The sequence below is a fragment of the Rhodnius prolixus genome, unplaced genomic scaffold, assembly GCF_049639745.1.
Source record: "Rhodnius prolixus isolate KJV_2025 unplaced genomic scaffold, Rpr scaffold_10, whole genome shotgun sequence".
NCBI classification, from domain to species: Eukaryota; Metazoa; Arthropoda; class Insecta; order Hemiptera; family Reduviidae; genus Rhodnius; species Rhodnius prolixus.
The window spans coordinates 3,353,087-3,368,190 of record NW_027411615.1 but is presented as its reverse complement, the minus strand read 5'-3'; the positions used below and the strand labels follow the sequence as shown (position 1 = coordinate 3,368,190).

The window sequence follows — 15,104 nt, the reverse complement described above, 5'->3', positions numbered from 1 at the left end:
TGTCCGGTAGGACAGTTGTATAAGGGTTGACCATCAAAAACTGCACGAAAAAGCGTAACGTTGAAAAACACCCAACTTTGACAATTTTTTTCTCTTTTTCTATAAAAGATAAAATTCCCAAATTTTCTTTAAATCTTACTCCAAACCCTCCTTCATAACTGTAATTTTTTTGCAACCACCCAGATCTAATAGGTTTCGAGAAAAAAGTTGCCGAAAATGAGCAAAAACCGCTTTTTCAAAAAATGTTGTTGTTCTTGTTCTTGTTCTTGTTGTTACCTTTTTTGTAAACAACGTAGCGCCTAAACGCGTGAACCGATTTTCATGAATGAGGTGTCATTCGATTCGGAATTTTATGTAGATGTGCCTTTTGGGGGTACATCGTATGGGAGAGGAGTTAGCCCCCTTTATGTAAGGCCCCCTCCAAAATTATTATTACTAATTACTCTGTAAATCTTGGCCCGATTTTGATAAAATTTGGTAGGATGATAGGGTTAGGGCTCCCCTACGTAACATTAAAGCGGCGATCAGCTCTTACACTTGTTAAGGGGAAGTATAGGAATCGTTTCAAATTATCGACACGTGAACCGATTTTCATGAATTAAATGTCATTCGAATCGAAATTTTGTACAGATTTGCACTTTAAAAGTCTCGACGCCGTGCCTCATAAGGAGGGGAGTTTGCCCCACCCAAATAAGGCCCTTTCTAAAACTATTATTACCAATATTTCTATAACGCTTAGTCCGATTTTGATAAAATTCAGCTCGAATAAGTGGTTAAAGCTCCTCTACATTGCTGATGCTCTTGCACCTACTAAGAGGAAGTACTGCAATCGTTTAAATTATCAATGAGTGAACCGATTTAAATCAATGAATTGTCGTTCGATTAAAAAATCTTTGCCTCTTTGCCTAGAAGTTCTGCAATCGCAGTTTATTTTTCTTACTCCTCTTAAAAGGAAGTAATGAAATCGCAGTTTAATTTTGCTATTCACGCACAAATACCTTCCTATGTTATTCAAAACGCTTTTTCAAGAAAAGTTGTTACTGAGGATGGTTTGGGGGACCTTAACGATAATCATTCTTTAAAAAGATCTCTCTAGTGGTAGTTACGGTTCCGACTTACCATCTTATCAGGTTATAATGATAGAATTGCTTATTCCAAATTTAAAAAAATCTGTAAAGCAGATATGTAACTTTGTAAAATAGACAAAAAGGAAAATCTATCCAAAAGGTACAAAAATCTCTTTAACAAAAACTTACAGTTTAAAATGTTAAGTATAAGGGTTGATTAAACGCCAAAAGGTACACAAATCAGCAAGCACCCAAAATTTCATTAATTCTTCATTAATATTTAAGTAATTTTACTGCATTAATATTCATTAATATTTTTTAGAATTTATTAGATGTCACAGACCCTTATGCTGGCCACTTCATTTATAATATTTTTTTGTTATAATTATGATAAATCACACATATGTACATGCATGTTAAAGTAGAAAAAGACAAAGTTAGAGTAGGCTACTGTCTTGAATTCGTCTTAGCGAAATATTCGAGAGCACAAATAACACACAGTTATAACAAGTAGATTATTCAACAACAATTATTGATTTCTCTATTTTAATTTAATTTTACTTATAGTAAAATACTGGAATAATTAGCTGTCCTAAAAATATACATATCTTATTTACTTTATTTTACATATTACATTTTTTTTTATAAAAAAAAGTTTTGAATTTTTTAGCCTCATAATTTTTTTTTATTTTTTATAACGTTTTTCTTTTTAACCTGTATTTAATAGTTTGATTATTATAAATAACTAGATATTACAGTCAATCTACAGTGCTACTTGAACAAATATTTTGTAGACGAAAATGGCCAGCATAAGGGTCTGTGACATCTAATAAATTCTAAAAAATATTAATGAATATTAATGCAGTAAAATTACTTAAATATTAATGAAGAATTAATGAAATTTTGGGTGCTTGCTGATTTGTGTACCTTTTGGCGTTTAATCAACCCTTATACTTAACATTTTAAACTGTAATACATAATCTTATCTAACATGCCATAAAATGAAGCTTGAATTTAAAAGATCATTACTTCCGAATTAGATTTACTTAACGTAATATTTACAAAAAGAGAAACTAGAGGGTTATTTAAAGAAATAGAACCATGAATAATGAACACATTTCTCAAAGAAAGGAAACAGAATGGACCGGATATCCTTCAAAATTAAATAATAAAATAATTTTAAAATAATAATTAACAAAAACACAGAATTAATGCCTGGAATATAGAAATTATATCTGGGTTGTTGCAAAAAAAAAATACAGTTATAAATGAGGATTTGACTTATATTTTAAAGAAAATTTGGGAATTTTATGTTTTATAGAAATAGAGAAAAAAAATTGTCAAAGAATTTGGGTGTTTTTCAACGTTATGCGTTTTCGTACACTTTTTAAGGATAATTTTAATTTCGAATTGCTCTATTTCCTGTCTTATTGGTGTAAACCGGAGGTGCCGCATGTGGCCAATCTTGAATAAATTTAAGGCTCGCGATATTCATCATCAAATGGAACTGAGATTGACTTACAATTTAATAATAAACTAAATTACATTTTTGAAACATCAGAATCAAAAAATAGATTTTTATAACTCGAAACGACAAAAATCTTCCTTAAATTTGAGAAATCTGGTTCTAAAAGTTGAGTGCGCTTTTGGTACTATTTTCATCTGCGAATAGTTTTTTTTTAGAAAATGAAATTTACTAAACATAATTCATGCTCGAACTTAACGGACAGGAGAAAACCTGCAACATCAATGACGTAGTGGGAATACGTACTTTGAGATCGACTTGCTTGAGAGTTGAGTTGAAAATAGCTCACTATTAAATGTAATAAATTAAATATTATTCGATCGTCTCATAATTGACTAGATATAGTTTTATCGTATATAGGCGAGGACACGTTCTTCTGTATTGCATTTGATTAGAGTTAGCGTTGGCAATGATGATGTCAGAATTAGGAGGGGCAAGTTAGTGTGTAGAATAGAGCTGGAAATGGTGCCGGTGAGTCCGGTCCAGTTAGGTAAAACTAGCTACAGTCATTGGTGCTCACAGTACGTACAGATTATCGCAAGATACGGTTCTAGCTTCTTAGTCCTTCCTCACCATTACTCTACAAACTGACACAACATACCAGTAATAATTTGCTGTAGTCGGCTAATAGTTACTAGGCTGAACACAAGTGCCAACTCAGCTAGGTTATTCCATCGTTAATTTCATCTAAATTAAAGCAAGCTCCTTTCCCACTGTTGGCAGAGGTATTGGTGATTGTGTTTGTGCATTTTGAACATCCTAGAACTCTAACATTCTCCTTCTCTAACAGATTATCCTAACTTTTCAAACGTATGGTTACAATCTCTTTGAGCGTGCGTATGTCTGCAGCAAGACCAAGAATTTTAAGGTTGTAGGTTTGTGTATTTGTGTGAAGCTGTACTAAAAAGCTGATCTGTGCTTTAATTACCTTACATGGGTCGATTCTCTGCCACCCCCACAATCAGTCTAGTGAGAGATTGTGAAACTCACTACTGTTAGGACAGACGTGTGTTCCTGGAGGCGGTTTATTTCCTGAGGGCAGTCCGTGATCTATGTTAGCAACTAAAGGATGCCATTAGTTAACCCACTAAGTCCCGGGTCTCTTTCACCCAATACCACAGTACACTCTCTGCCTTTCAGTCGGACCTTTCAGTCGTCTCCACCTTATATAACACACGCACTCACATATTTATTATATACGAGTATCTTACCACTTTTATAGCTGGCCCACATATTTGTGCTGCCATCTTGACCAATTCCTTCCTGTCTAAGACAATTTTTCTTTTGCCCCATAAAAATGATTAACATCGCATATTTTCAGTGACTTCACTTAGTTTTCTTTCTCTTACATTTCCAGGGAAAGAAGTCAAGTATTATCCGTACAGATTTTCAATTTCCCATGTTCATCGGATATCCGTTTTGAAGTCCTCTTACAAATAAAAAGAAGTGTTTTTTAACAAATTGATATGCGTTTGTGTATGTATGTATCTATACATCGTAACTTAAAATGGCTTAGAACCGAACAGTGGAGCAAAATCAGACAACTGAAAACAACCATTGTTAATCTTTTTTTTTACAAACACAAAGTCCCAAGACCGATTTGTTAAAAGTAAAGTAAAACAATGCCTATTTTTTTCAGACGGGCTTTACGTCCAACTACCAAATTAGGTGTCGTGGACGGAGGCGACTAGCAAACATACTTTACTGTAAATTTCTCACATTAATCATTAAATAAAATGCAAAGCCTAGAACGGGTATCTAACCCAGTACCACAATGCATCTTAGCTTTGCAGGTCTTGCCTCTAACCGCTCGGCTACCGTGGCGCCTTTCTTACCATTTGTAAAAAAAACATTTTTTTCGAATTCAGGGAACCCCAGTACAAATGTTTGGGGTGAGAACTCATAATCGAACTTTTGATCCTTTTGTATTACATCTTTACTTTTATCCAAATTCTTCTAATCTAGAGACAATGGCTCCATAAGGAAGTAAGGTGCACTCTTAGGCCGCATTGTGCTCCACCTACCGCTTAGAAAACAACTCCAACCAGCCCTGTATCATTAAAGATCGCCAGGGATAAGGTCAAGCGAATACGTTGACCCTCAATTCAGCTCCGGATTACTAGCGTCAAATATTAGGGAACCGTTTGCAGATATTATGCGCGCCTTCTCCAAGGAGGTGAAAGGAAGTTTTATCCCTTGACCACACATCCTTCGCAGCGGTTTTGCTGACTGCCCCTTCCTATGTAAATGCTCCCGCGTCTTCCAGGTCCTTCCAGAGAAATCTTAGCGTGCCTCTTTCCCATTTACAGTAAGGAGTATTTCTTACCATTTAAGAAGAACTAAACATAAACGTATTGTCTCCAATGCTCCCGTATCCAATCTTGAGGCTATCTTTTATTCTTTGAATCATTTATACTCCAAGCGGGTGTTTAGCCCAGCGTTATCTTGGGACAACTGGTTTATTTCCTGGTCAGGAACATTTACCTGACTAGGTGAAACCTTAGGGACGGTAGCCCTAAGGTGTGTACTGTAGGTGACCTTGTCTGTAGGGAACGTGTTGTAGTATTAGTGTACAGTGTCCTGTTAAGATGAGGGTGCATGGTGTGATGAGCTGTGGTAACCCGTGGGGTAGCTACTCCCCAAGTGTCTGCGTGCATCAGACACCCCTTGCGGGACCGTAGACCAAGAGGCAGACCAAGATTGGGCTATTTGGATTACATCGGGCGATTAGCACAAAAGCGAGATCAGACTAGGTCTTCTATCCAAAAATTGGCGAACAACAGGGAAAGAGTACATCCGTTGGTTAAGGGCCTAAAATATCTAAAGCTCGACGCTGGAAGACATAAGAGCATTAGACAAAGAAGAAGAAGTATCCAATCTTTCCAATCAAACGTCCTCCGCCGTTAATGCTCCCTATTAAGTCACCCTTTTGTCACTGAAACGATCCTCTCACGATTCCTCAATTTCCACAGAAGCTTATCCTGCCATCCCGATTCACAACAACTCGGAAACTCTTTCCTCAATAACCCATCCTTTTTTTGCAGTTTTTGCATAATGTATTTTACTTATTGTATTTACACTTTGCCTGATATAATATGTATTTTTATACAGGTAGCAAAGAAAATAAATAAATAGAAATTCTTTTAAAATGTATACAGTATTCTATTGAAAGCTGTTTTCATTTTATATAATCCATGAATGCTGCTAGAAGAGAGGATTATAGAAGATAATTCCACTTAACCGATACAGTAGCTGCATGTCCCACAGGAGAATGTTTGAGATCAGCTTGCTCGACCTGACGAGGTACAAGAGCCTGGAACGGTCTACCCGTTTATATACTCAATCAATGTCAATACCACTCCTCGCGTTATTCACCCAGTCGTCTATAATTAATGCCTTTAAGGTCAATCCATATCATGTTCTAATGTCTAACAATATTATTCAATATTGTCTTGTTCTTGAGTTTATACTTGAATACAACACTTTTAATACTTGGGAGAGTAATAAATAAAGTTTGCAATGGAATATGGTATGCAATTTTTTTTTTAATTGTGATAGTGCCGTCTATTGTGGAAATAGAATTTCCATAAAACTATTTCAATCAAATTGTGTGACACTAAAAGTGTAAAGTTTTAGTAAATTCTGAAGACACTTACGGAGTTGAAATTCAAGTAGTGGCAAACTCTAGAATATTACCAACCTCCTATACTGCAATCTCCATTACCAAATCATTTAAAATTATTTAAACTGAAAATGGTCTCAATCTATTATTAAATTACAAATATTTCCTTTTCAAAAGGGGAAAATTTTCAACTTAGTTTGCAGAAGTCGATGTTAAAGTTTAGAGGGGTAAAAAACGAAATGCGCTGAGATCAATTTATTGGATATTGTTCATCCGTTTTTTGGTGATTGATTCTGTCCTGACTGTTCAGGAGGTGCATTCTGTCCAGACTGTTCAGGAGAGGCATTCTGTCCTGACTGTTTAGGTGCTAGTGAATGTACGAGAATGTTCTATATTTGTAAAGTTTGAGTCATATTATATTACACGGAAGGCACGTTAATTTACGCAAGGAAACCCTGAAGTAAGTAAAGTAATCGCCTATTTTTTCAGGCGGGGCTTAACTCCAACTACCATTTACTAGGTGTCGTGGACGGAGGCGACTAGCAAACATACTTTACTGTAAATTTCTTTTATTAACCATTAAATAAAATCCAAGGCCTAAGACCAGGAATCGAACCCACTAACCAACAATACATCTTAGCTTTGCGGGTCTAGTCTATAACCTCCTAACATACTTTACAATAAATTACTTTTATTAACCATTAAATAAAATCCAAGGCCTAAGACCGGGGGAATCGAACCCACTAAACCAACAATACATCTTAGCTTTGCAGGTCTTGCCTCTTAACCGCTCGGCTACCGTGGCGCCTAACAAAACCCTGAATTATAACTTAGTTAATCTGTAATGAGAGATAATTACAGTTAAATGAAATATTGATGAATAAGTGATTCTAATCACTTAACAAATAATGCGTAAAGTAAGTGCAAACATAAACAAGATGCATTGGACTGGACAGAGACGGAAGTAGATTCTTTACTATCATTATTTTTTTCTTACAAATAAAATGTAGCGACAAACGGGATTCGAACCAGCGATCACCTCCATTCAAAACCAACTTCATAACCATTAGACCAACATCTGCCCAGCAATTTCAGAGAATAGAAATTAGCATAAACCTTAATTTGTTTATTTAAAGTAGTTGTACTTCAGATTCTAATTATGGTGGCAGCTTTGTTGACTAAGCAATGTGAGATTTTTGTAGAAGTAGGAGCAATTAATGAATGAAGGGGGTTTTCATTCATTGATTAATTTAATTACTGTTTGGTGGGTTTGTTTGAATGAATTAAGTATTATTAGCCGAGTATACAAATTGTTTGAAGATGTGGAACGTGTAAACAGGTAAAACAGGAGCAAACAAAATAAAAAAAAATTGTGAATGATATTTCTAGGCCATTAACTTCTTAATTTCACCCCCACTTCTTGCCTTTGTTATTGTAGGGGTATCTATATATATATATATATATATATATACACAAGGAGGGGCAAGTTATCTTGGGCGGCTCCTTCATTCCACCAGATTCTTATCTACACTCCAATTCCCGAGTTAACCTTTTCAAGTTGCTTTCATCCTCACTTAGCCTCCTGCTTTTTCCCCCTTATCCTGTATACATAGCCCAACACTACAACCACTTCATAGTCCTGGAGTACGAGTTAATTGTTTTATTTCTTGTCTTCATTAGCTTTTGCAGCTTTAACTCACTTACTTATAGTCAGTGGAAGGTGGGTATTTTGCTGGGCTGGTTTCACGAGGATGATGATGACTGAGTGAAGGGGAGAGGCCAATCAAAGAGGAAGCGCCGTTGTTAGACGAAGAAGAAGTAAGAAAATAGTTGGCTACGCTGCTATTTCCAGCACTTGCTATTACTTCCGTGTTAGCCTCCTGCAAGGAGACAGAGTGAACCCTTCTTTCTCATTTCCGCCCAAAATCCCTCCAAACCACTCTCAGCGTCTCTCTCTCTCTTCCCAATTTCCCCACTTCTTAGTCACTGTTGCTGATCCTCTTACTTCCGTTTCATTCTGCCTCTTTTTCCTTCGTCACCGTCTCCAATCTCTTCCTTCAAAACATATCTCTCCTACCAGTACTCCATTTCATCGCCTACCACACTCTATTCTATTTCCAACAGTCTTAAAGCGGCTTCTCCATTCAGTCTCATTAAACAGAAATAACATTGTGTCAAAAAGAGAGAGTACATCTGGCTGGTCATCCACATTCCAATGCTTACATTGTTAAGTACCGAAAACACCTTCTTCTATTTACTTCTAGCCACTTAAGGTTACTCTTCTTAGTCATAAACCTTTTAATTAACAACCTCATACTATCAACACCTTACTATTTACTGAACACTTCCATCAGGGTGTGTTGTTTTCCCAATGAAGATCCTCTTTTTTCATTGTTTTTATCTTTTCGGGTATCAGCTGAAGTTAAGACAGAACTCAGATAACCTGAATCAAATCTCGGTTTTATTTATAAAGACCAAGTTATTTTTGTAACATATCTGTTTATAAAAATAATATGATTTCTAGGCAGTAACCTAAGACTCTGACATATTAAGTTTTAAACCACAGAGATTGAGTTCTGTTTGCATTTTTTTTTTTAAATAGACGGCATTTATAGATTTAGCTCAGTAGAATGAATATCTCGAGCTCTGAGATTAAAACATGGACTATTTTTTAAAGCGCATCAGCATTTTATGGTCTTTGGTGCCCTCAATTCTTTACCTTTTTCTTAAGCTCTCCCTAAAATAACAAGGGCCTTTTTTAAATAACCATACACCATAAAAATTAAGTAAAATCCACAAAGCTGTTTTTTTTTTCTATCATCTCAGAAGACTGGAGCTTTTTTTTGAGTGCATTGTCGGCCTCCAAACTGAGCTCCTTTCCTTCGAATCCCTTATACGCTAACCACTAAGCAAATATCTTCCCTGACAACCTTAATATTGTAAGTATATACAGTCAGATTTGTCAAAAGTTCTTAAATTTTAATACGTAATTTTCGAATTTCGTAATTTACTAAAATAGTATTAGAGCTTACTTTGTGATTTTAATAAATCCATTCCGTTTTGTGATAAAAAAATAAAATTTTAACATATTTTTTTGGCTTAGTGTTATTTATTACAGACTTTTTCTTAGATAAGTAACAATATTAACAAAAATAACTTTTATTTATTACTTTTGTAACTTTTGAAGAGAAATATTAAAACTAACTAAACATGTGCGTGACATTTTCAAAATGAATAGATTGTATGTTAAAGTGTATGAAAAATAATTAGAAAAATGTAATAATGAAAGTAATGTAGTAATAAAAACAAAAATTTATCTGACCATCAGCTGGTTACACAAATAGATAATGTAAGCTAACAAGATATATGTTAATTTCGCGTGTATGTCACCCATATTACATTTTGATAATGTTTAACCTTTTTATGTTCAAAAGATATAATGTATTTTTTATGTTATTTATCTTTGTTTACTATTACAGTTATTATGTTCTATTACTTTTATAGGTAGTTTTATAGTATTTTATTTTTCCGAATTAACAGCGCTTCAACTTTTGTGGTCGGTTCATCTGCGAACAGAGTTACTACATTTAGTTACTGGTTACTACATCTAAATGTGTTCTCACGTTACAGGGAACACTATTCTTCAACGTATCCATAAACTTTATAGTTTCCAATGAAGGAGTAACATAAGGAGCAAGTTGCACTCATACATAGGTCCTGTATGGACTACCACTGGGCTAATCCTAATCCCTTCACAGTTACACTTATAAGTTATAGCCCTTAAGAAATTATTCTTTAAAGTTCGTGATCGTTCTACGCCGGCACACGGAACATCTTTGCATTTAGAACTGCATAGATGAGTGACTGTGCATATCCATTTCCAGTCTGTAGTGTTGTATCTACGATGGTTTTGTGTAGATACACTTTACACACAAAAACAGGTACTCATACACACGCAAAGGCTACATTCTACGAACAAAACTGAAATCCTAACAGTGCACAATTTTGTCTGTGCTCATCGTTTATTGAATTTCCTAATCTATCTGTCGATAATTAATTATTTATATGAGGATTTGGTTAGTTTGGATATGTTTGAATATTGCCTGGAGTGATTCTGGATTAACTTTTGTCAGTATCAGCTGTGAATTTGCGGGTAGTTCCAAATTGTTTTCTATTATTGCTTTCCAAAGTTTATTTACACTCCTCTGGGAGCATACTGGTTTGAATCCGCTTCTAATTCCTCCCCACTTGTGCACTGTATGTCGGGAGTGAACCCCAATGCGGAATACATGACTTGGAGTTCGGTTATAGTACAATCGTGAACAGACTATAGCTGTTTAGAATGATCTATCTGTATTTTAACGTGGCATTTACCCAAGGTTTGACTGGAATAGAGAGCTAAATCACTAAGTAAAAAGGTGCTTTTACAGAGTTTGGTTCTGTTTACATTTTTCTTGCCACAGAGACATTTTATGTCTATGGCAATGTCTATGGCCAAAGTATCAACCTCTTCATTCCCTGTAGTACCGGTATAACCCTTAATCCAGATGATTCTGATTTTACTATGAAGAACATCCGAAAGGAGCATCTTTTGGATCTCTTAACATGATGGTCGAGTGACTCTTAGTAGGATGACGCAGCATTGTTACCACCGACATATTGTAGGTAAATATCAATATATCTTTACCAATAGCAGCGCATGTCCTCGCATATTTGACAGCTTCTTTGACCGCTATAAGTTCCGCACTGTAAATGGAAGCAAATACTTCAAGGCGAAACTGAAAAAGATTTGTGGTCCATTTGGTCTTATATAGCACAACCTGCACCCATTGTATTAATTTTCCTAATGTAGTTATTTTTAGTTGAGAAATTTTTACCACTTCAATTTATATGAATTTTCAAATCAATGCTTATTTTTTTTGGCAAACCGAAAACTCTTAAAGGCAGGTGTTACTGAATGATATAGAAGTTTAGATGCAGCAGATATAACAGAAATGAAGAAACGATTTCCGTGTAGCGCTGATAGTATTTTAGCCATAATGAATCCTGATGCGCTACGAAGCATTTAAAAATTCATTAGAGGGAATAAAATAAAAATATAGGATGCTGAGAGAAGCCACAGTTTCTACCTTAGTCCTTATTTACTCACACAAACACTATCATAACTACACAACTATACAGGGTGAACCAGTAAGTATTGTCCATAGGCCTACTGTGTGTAGTACATCTAAAATGGAGTTCAATGAAGTATTGACAATCACTTTAAAATTGACTACTAGTCCAACTAAAAGAGTTTTCAATGAATTAAACAATTTGATAAACTAACACTGTTGGTGTGTTCGTGAGCACGTTTTCTTGTAAAACAAACGTAATTTCTCATACGAAGATAGAAGGAATCCTGGAAAATGATATACCGTTTGAAAGCCCATTAGACAAGGAAACTTTTATAAAAAGTGCCAGCACCTAGGTCGGATAATGATCACGTAAGGGCCTAATGAGTTTTCTTAAAAATATTTCGATTACTTTTATTTTTCCAGCATTCGGAGGAAGATTGAGGCTGTTTGGAGAAAAACTTATGCTTCGAAATGGTATAAATTTTTAGGAAATTTATCTGTCTTTCTATCCGTGTTATCAGAATCGAATTCGGACTAAAACTTTCTGAGTAATAACATTTTTATTGGAAAAAAAGTAATGATTTTAGAAAAAAAATTAAAGTGACGTCACTCAAGAACAGTGGAAAATATGAAGTTGGCCAATACGTCATTGAACTCCACTTTAGATGTACTACACACAGTAGGCCTATGGACAATACTTACTGATTCACCCTGTATATACCATTGTAAGTGCACAACAAATAACGAAGACACATTCAGATACCATTGTGTTGTTTCTAGGAAGGAATAAGGCCAGTACGCGGCGCTCAAGATATCTCTTATCTCATGGAAGCCACGAAGCAGAATGTAGTAGAAGAATGGCAGTCATGATGAAGAAAGAAGTGAAAGAGGCTGCGCTATTCCTCAAATTGTATATTGGGAAAAGATAGGGCTGGTTTTTTTCCACCAACATATTGGTAAATTGAGGCATTAGGAGCCAACTGTAGCTGTGCATACCAATATATAGGTTTTTTCTAGCCCTCATAAAAAAAGTTAATGTGCAAAACAAGACCACAAAAAACAGTAAATAATTAAAAAAAATGATATAGAAGAGTTTGATTCGTGCAAAGGAATGAATGCGCGAATGATATGAGTAAAAATACAAGCGGAAATGTTCGGAAAAACAATATGAAAGAGGAATTTGAAAAGTCTTTTCTTTGGTAACAAACCGGTGTTCCAAACTAAACAGGAAATGAAAAGGTCCAACAAGTGAGCAACACATGCTTTTTAAACTTCCTAGCTTGAAAGTGTACGTCCAAGGTCAGTGTGGAAATTCACTTCTGCTAGAAGTTGTATGACCTGAAGAGTAAATAAATGAACTCTAGTAAACAGTTCCTTGATTTCATCAAAAATATACTCTTCTTTTTTTTTTGTCAAATTTTCGCTTTGTCTTCAAAATAGATTTTTAAAGGGAATGAAAAGTGGAAAGGAAATGGGAATATAGTGTGAGTGAATTAAAGGAGAGTGGCTGAAAGTTTTAAGCAAACACTATAGGGCAGCCGAGACTTACCAAGCAGATAGCTAGCATACATTGTTGCTACAGCAGAACAGGAAAAGGGGACCCAACCGTGTGAAAATGATAAACAGGTCCCGGAAGAGGTGGAATGAAAAATTACGGCACATTTTCCTCATATATATACCTACTTTCACTCCTTTTACTAGGAGTTTCCCTCTCCTGAAAGCAGCTTTCTATTTTTAAACTAATAAATTCAAATTTTAATAGATTCAAAAATTAATTTTCACTTTTATTTTTTTTTTTTTTCATACTGTAAACTCTTACTGTCGTGTAGCGATCGAATTTAATTTAAACGGGAAATTTGTAATTCGCTGGTGTAAAGGGCGACCACTTCGGATGCCAGATTTCAAATTACGTTAAAATCAGCACGAGGGAACATTTTTTTTTTTTTAATTTATTTTGTAATTTACAATCTGTATAAATATATACAAGTAAATAGGAGGTGAATGAGATGAGCTGAACTGGAGCGGGAAGAGCAAGAGGAGAGAAGCTACCCAGTGGTAGCACTCTCTATATGAGAGAGGGGAATGTGAAGAGGAGAATATGAGCAGGAGAGAGGAGAGATAGGAGAATAATGGCGTTTAGGCCTTCAGACTACAAGGAAGTTGCGGGGCCACTGGCGATTCAGTCGGCGAGTAGGATTGTTAGGGATGTCAGAGGAGGCAAGAGACACTATAAGAGGATTTGAGCAAGTAGAGAGAGTAGTATGAAATTTTTGATATTTAGTCTTGGCGAGTTGGTCTATGAAGGGAATGTTGAGGTCGGTGTGAAGAGTGAGGATAGTCCACCGTAGAAAGGTGCGTTAGCTATCTGTTGGAGGAGTTATGACTACTATGTCCTGTACAGTCCGTATGTTTGTAGGTTTGGGCTGAACCCCACAGCTCTAGTCCGTAAGTCCACCGTAGGTTTGAGGATAGTACTGTACAGTAATCGTTTGAGTTCAATGGGCAATTTAGAGCGTCATCCAAGTAGTCTGTAAAGCAGTTTCGCACATTTCGTCATTGCTTGTCTTTTAAGTCTAGTGTGTGGGTTCCACGTGAGTCTTTTGTCTATGTAGAGCCCAAGATAGCACACCAGATCAGTACAAGAAAGAGGATTCCTGTTGAAGAGGACAGGTGGACAGGAGCCACGCCGGAGAGTAAAGGTGGCGTGCTGGCATTTTTTTTAAAAAAAAAGATGATTCAAATAACCCGCTAAAAGAAAAAAGGAAATCCTACCTTCAAATCGATTTCCCACTGCCAAAAATATACTCCATTTCTAAAGAGAAAATTCAAACTCTTAGTCATTCACTTTCACTTAAAGTTAGAATTTAAGGAACTCATTTAAGTCTTTAAATTGATACGTATTTTGCGACCAGACGGTAACATTCCAAATGGCACCAACCAACCTTACTTAATAAAAGACCGCCCTATTTCAATCTACTCAACCTAATACATCTGCTACAGCAACTTCTGTAAATTGAATTTAGCGATAGATATAATTATCTGACATTTCCAGGCATTACTACATAAACCGCAAATGTATCTGCCACTCATTTTAACAGACAAAGTCATTTTGACATTGAGCTATGTCAGAGCAAATAAAGACGGACTGCTACATATGGAACGAATATACGAATATACCAGTCTCGTTCATCAATGCTGTATCACTAACAATACTCGTATCACTGTCAATAATTTGCTCTTTACCAGCTGTAAAAACGTTTGCATGGATACCTATTGTCAACTGCAGTTCTTGGAGGTTTTAAGCGGAAGCGGTTGTTACTAGGGGGTTAGCACGCTACAAACGAGTTCTTCCCAAATAGCCTCTGCTGATTCAGGTGAATGACGCAGAACTGAAACCTGGATGAATACTCTTGATAAGAGGCAAAATTGACTTCGTGGCAAATGATTGTGTAAAGTTGTGTACGATTAAAGAAGGCACTAACTAGATCAAAGAAGAGAACTTTATAAGGGAAGACACTGCATGGATTGAATTAACTTCAGTGACAAAAATTAACCGAACTAAGATTTATAAAATGTACTCTGTAGATTAAATTGTAAAGGGAGTGGTCAGCAGTAAAGTCCATTTCTATTCGACTCAAAGGACCTATTTCTGTTCTCTAAAGTAAGTTTGCGGGCCGTGGACAAAAAAAAAGGCCTGGATCTTACAATGTCTTTAAATGCGCAGACAAATAATAAACTCTTCACGATTTACTCAATAATCATCAAAGAGTTTTTGA

The 15,104-nt window shown here is 35.7% G+C and overlaps 1 protein-coding gene across 2 annotated transcripts in view; it reads right to left on the bottom strand.

Moving 5' to 3' along the window:
• Tmtc2 (Transmembrane O-mannosyltransferase targeting cadherins 2) overlaps positions 1-15,104 on the bottom strand; it is a 549,780-nt gene that overhangs the window by 146,185 nt on the left and 388,491 nt on the right. The gene's annotated exons all lie outside the window — the stretch shown is intronic.